This window comes from Astyanax mexicanus, chromosome 8 (assembly GCF_023375975.1).
Source record: "Astyanax mexicanus isolate ESR-SI-001 chromosome 8, AstMex3_surface, whole genome shotgun sequence".
Classification (NCBI taxonomy): Eukaryota; Metazoa; Chordata; class Actinopteri; order Characiformes; family Acestrorhamphidae; genus Astyanax; species Astyanax mexicanus.
Genome location: NC_064415.1, coordinates 20520842 through 20526841, shown reverse-complemented (window position 1 = coordinate 20526841; position 6000 = coordinate 20520842).

Genomic DNA, 6000 nt, shown 5'->3' with positions numbered 1-6000 from the left:
GCCTCTTAATTGTACTGTGCACAAGAATATATATAAAGTAATGGATACTCAGAATTGTTTTAGTAAGATTTTACATGTTTCAGATGAACAAATCTTTCCAAAATTATTGAAGCACTAAACGACTGTATAGATAAAGCTAATAGGTCCTTTAGCTACGTAGCCTACAGAACAATCCAAAGAGTAGGGGGGACTTTTAAATGAAATGACTGGTATTCACTTGGCCTGCAAATGTGCAGCAATGAATACTAGTACAAATCATGAAGGTATGCAGCAGATATTTAATATATAATAATAAGTTCAATTAACAGTGTTCACAAACTGCACTCTGTTTCTTTACTGTCATTCCATGTATAACACTTGTCCCACTTTTCAACTTATTTGTAGATTATACCACAATGTATATGCAGTCTTTCTTCGCTTGTCCTGAAGTCTGTCGCTCATATTTTATGTACAATATTGTTGTATTATTAAATGTGGAGTGAAATTTGTTGTTTACATCCCATTTTATCTAAATCTTAAATCATCTTCTTTCATTTCTTTCCAGGTCTGCTGAAAACATGCATGCTAGCAAGTGTCAATATGGAGCAGCGTGGCAGTTCTTACACTGCTGTGAAAATGCCCTTTTAGGAAGACTTGTAAAACCTGAAAAAGGTACGAGGCCCCCCCTCAAGAATTTGTACTTATAAAGCTGACCCTAAAGCTGTCTTTCTGGTTTGTGAAAAGATAAGGACAGGACCCTCAGAGAAACAGAATCAGTGTTGAAGGTTAACTGCCTTAAAGTCTGATGATCTCTTTAAAAGTAGTTAAGCTTATTATACACTTGCTTTGTGCATTTACTTTTTTTTTTTTTATAAAACTCCACACACTGTCAGCAGTGTCTGTGTTAAGTAGAATAACTGCTTTGCAATACTATTTTGCAAAATATTTGACATTTGTTAATTTGTCAGTGCATGATGTTTGCTCCTCATAGGTTAATCTGGAGTATTTATGTGCTGTGATTGACATTCAGAATTTAATTAAATGTATATGACTTTGGAAACACTCAGAAAAATACTTAAATCTGACACTCTCAATTCTGTCACATCTATAGACAACACAAGACAAGAGAACCGTTTTCACACTTCACACTTGTACTGGAAACTGTCTTTAAATATATGAGAGATTCTTGTTTATGATTACGGTTTTTAGTTCTTACATAACTTTAGTTTTTTATTAGTAAATAGACAGCACTTAAAGTGATGTGCAAGCTGTTGTTTAAGTAAAAAAAAAAAAATATATATATATATATATATATATATATATATATATATATATATATATATATATATATATATATATAAATCACTGCCACATTAAGGTTTTTTTTTACAGGTTTCTGACAAAAGCAAATGTCTTTTCACTGAGGTTGCCTTTAACCCATCCATGCTGACACTCCTGTGCTGCATCCGCTGCCCCAATTTTTTATAATTGACAGAGTTTTTAGCCACTGTCTAAAAATCCTGCGGTTGCTATTTACAACTGCAACTATTTATTTGGAGCTAGATTCTTTTTAAGATTGTTTCCAGTCATGCCCTCAAAAGAAGCCATTTCGCTGCCTTTAGACTGAGTTTAGACAGCTTTTCTGACCACCTTTACATCTAATCTCAAAATGACCAGAGCGTGCTGCAACTCTACCGAGACTCACACAATTTTATTTAAACATTATACATTTGTCTGTGATAGTAAAATTGCTTGAAATGTAATTTGCTGTAAGGCCGGGATTAATTTATGTTTTTAGTTGACTTAAACCAAGGGGTTATGAGTTCCACTTCAGTGACTGATATGCCATGATTTTACGTCATCAGCTCTCCTTGTGACCCTGCCTGGATAAGCAAAACTCCACATACCTCTGTAACAGCAAAGCCGTAATTGTAAGAGCTATCTGTAGCTCAGTCAGAGACCTGCTGCACAGAACCCCTCAGGCTAGGGCTGAGTGTGTCTTGGAATCTCAGCTGTTTTCAGAAGGAAATAGTAAAAGTGCTCAGAGCTGTTTCACTTTGAATTCCATTTTACTGCAGTGCAACTGTGACAGACTATTACATTCAACATTTGTGTTGGAAAAGGAATTTAGCTTCACTTTTTAACCCATCCCTGCAGTGAACACACACATGCATACTAGTGAGTACACACACCGTGATATAAAGTGAGCACACAGGTCCAGAGCAGTCAGCAGCTTTCGCTGTAGCGCCTCAGGAGTCAGGGGCCCAACAGTATATTTGGTGCTTTCAGTTGATACAATATAATTCTAAATTCACTGTGAACAGTATAATATTAAACATTAAATAATGAATATGCCTTGTAATTAATCTTAGTCAGTGACAGAATCTGTAATAAATATAGATTGGAATATTACTGAAACAGCAATATTATAATATTTAAATATTGTCCAGCCCTAGTTGTAGCTAAGTAAGCCTGGTATTATTATATCCTCCCACAACTCTGTCATCAGTAACTCAGTAAAGTTTTTATATATCCCCTAAAAAAAAGTCTGGGTCAGAGTGCAGAGTCAGCAAATACTTGCAGCACTCCTGAAGCAAAGAGGGTTAAAGGGGAAATCTGGTATGAAATGGTCTTGGGTTGTAGTGAAACATGATAACTAGTATGAAGTTTTTTTTTTTTTTTACATAGTTCACCTCTTCCTCTACCTTTCTTCCTCAGAATTCCCAAATACAGTGGTTTAAGCTGATGCTCCCAACAGGCTTACAATACCAGTGATGGGGGCATAGCACTGCACATGCAAAGAAAACTAAAAAAAAAAAATCAATTTTTGAACCATTAACAAGGTCTAAGTAGCTATACACTTCTTAGAAGTGGTAAAATTGTGAGGTAGAGTTGCAAGGGCCCTGACTTTTAAAATGAGGTACTGAGAACTTTTAAATTGCATAGATACCATCTTGAAATTAGGTCATGATATGTCATCAGGAACAAATATGTATGATAGGGGAACAGATTGCAAAATTAATTCTGTGGAAATGCATTAATTCTAGTTGTTTCTAAAAATATCTCTGTCATAATTAATATGCATTAATTATGTAATTAAATGTTAACCTGAATTGTTTAATTGTTTAGCTTGGATTTACTCTATAGCCCTGAAGTTGAGTTAACATTTTTTCTATGTTCTAAATTAATTTAGTTTAAACAGTGTTTTTAAACAACCACAGCTTCAGAGTCTGTATTGAATTTGTACTGAGGTTGACTGATGCTGTGTTACCTGCAGCTAAGTAAAAAATTAAGGAACACACAGGGAATTATGTAGTAAAGAAAAAACCTGATCAACTGATTTGGGATCAGCTGGTTCTTCACAGTGTGAAGTAAAAGCAGCAACTATTGTTCAGCACCTCCAGAAACTCCTTTAAGACTCCCTTATGAAGACACTGAGATTAAAATACCAAGAGTGTGCAGATCTGTCTTCAAAGCTAAATGTGGTACTTAGAATAATCTAAATTAAAGAACATATTCTGGTTTGTGTAACACTTTTTTGTTTAATAAGGTTTGTATAGTTCCACATGCATAGCTTTAATAATGTCTTTTATAGCCCTGAAGTTGAGTTAACATTTTTTCTATGTTCTAAATTAGTTTAGTTTAAACATTTTTTTTAACAACCACAGCATCAGAGTCTATATTAAGGTTCTACTGAGGTTGACTGATGCTGTGTTAGCTAAATTGTTCAATTGCTCCAATCAGTTCCATGATAACAGATGGGTCTACCTAAAGCGTAACCCGTCTGGATCTTTCATCTTATCTTTGTGGTCCTCCGTTTTGTGAATGGTTGATGAAATGTTTTGATGTGCTCTGTTGACGCTGTTTCTACATCTTTATGGTGGTTTGTTGCTATAATGATAACACCGGTGCCTACAACTGGAGTAACACATCTACAAGTCCAGAGTCCGTCTGCTTTAGAACACGGTGTAGCTCTCACGTCCCACTCATACGTATAGTATTTCACATTTTGTGTGCCCTGAAGTGGGGTGGAGGTGTCTTTTTTTTTTTTTCTTCAGTCTTTAGAATCATGGATTAAAGTGGTGTGTGTGTCCGAGATTGGAGTAAAATAAATGATATCGGGCATGTATAATCTGTATTTGTGGTAGATAGATCATAAATAAAATTGATTTAATTTGGAAGTGCTTGTACTGCAACGTGACAACTGTATAGATTTAGCAGATTTTAGAGTTTTATCCACTATATACACACACATCAAATTATCAATTTAAAGCTATTCAACATGCTATAAAATGGCTATTTAAAACATTCATTAACCAAACAAAGTAAATTACTGCAGAATGTCACATTTAATTTTAACTGTTTACTAAATTCAAAGTGATTTACTTCAGAATTAAATCAGAATCAGAAGTATAAGATAAATAGTGTGACTTTAGCCTCTATAGAAACACAAAGAAGGAATCAGAACAGATAAGGAAGTTGATTGGATCAGGATAAAAAAATTTGAATCAGGAAATCATTATTTATATAATCACAATGTTTAAGGATATAATAGTTTTGCAAATCAAGCAATATATATATATATATATATATATATATATATATATATATATATATATATACACATATATACACGTGTATATATATATATATATATATATATATATATATATATATATATATATATATATATATATATATACACATGTATATATATGTATATATATATATATATATATATATATATATATATATATATATATACATATGATATTTTTAACCACTATGCCAAATGATTGTGAGCTTAACAGATTGTACACGTTGTAGACTTCACTGTTTACAAGCAAGAACACAAACACAGTGCTTTATATGGCTTGCTAGATAACTTTCTTCCTGTGAGCATATTTACAGCTCATTCATAATGTAGGCCATTAAGACCATTTCTCCTTGATCTATGACCTAGATATGATGTCATACCACATAATTGCCGTAAGTCTGCAAAGAGCAAATATGAGTTTGGCCCAAGGGACAGATAGTGGTGTTAAACTGGAAGACGCTCTTGCACTTAATGCACCTGTGCACTGTTCACAATCTTATACATAAACATTGCAAGCTTGCTGTGTATATATATCATTCCATAATGCTACGTTATTTAAGGCCCCTAGGGAAAAACATGTAGACTTTTCTTTATTCAGTCTTCTCACAAGGCAGTGCAATTTATTAGACACACATCACCCTTACATGTTCTTTGTTTTGCTAACTTGTTGATATACAGTTATACAGCTTTTAGTTCCTCTGTTTGTGTTATTCATCTTCTAGCTTTTAATCGTGGTAGCTTTCTGACCACAGAACCACTCCTGACTGGATCTTTTTGGTTGAGGACAACTCAAGCTGTGACACTTGCGTGTGCAAAAACCCCAGAATGCTCCACCACACAAATATCTGGTCAGCAGTCATCCTGTGGTCTAAAACTGACCATGATGAATGGGTTACTTAGTACTTGACAACATACTGGCTGCCATATTTAATCACTTTTAAACAGTTGTAAACAGTTACTCGTACAAAAGCTCCAAAAAATATTTTTTAATATCCTTGATTTCAGAATAAGCAACTAATAAGAAGGGGTGCCAACAGTTCTGTGCCTATAGTGGTTATATTTAGATGGTAAAATTTATATGAGAGTCTAGCAGCTTAGAGACCTTGTTTGCATGCATGTTTGTGCATAGAAACCCAGCTGGAAATACTGGGTGTCAGGCAGTTTTCGAAGCATTTTTATTGGTCCATTAATATGTGATATTTGAACCTTTATTATAACTTAATTGTAAAAAAATAAATAAATAACGTAAAAATAATAGATATAATATCAGATTGTCAGTCATGTAATGAAAAAATATTTCACATGTAAATGTTTTTTTTCACATGTAAATGAATAAAAGTAAAACATGGATATAATAAAATGATATACTGTACTATATCCACATTATGGACACCTCATTTGTGAATTTAGCTGCATTAATGTGA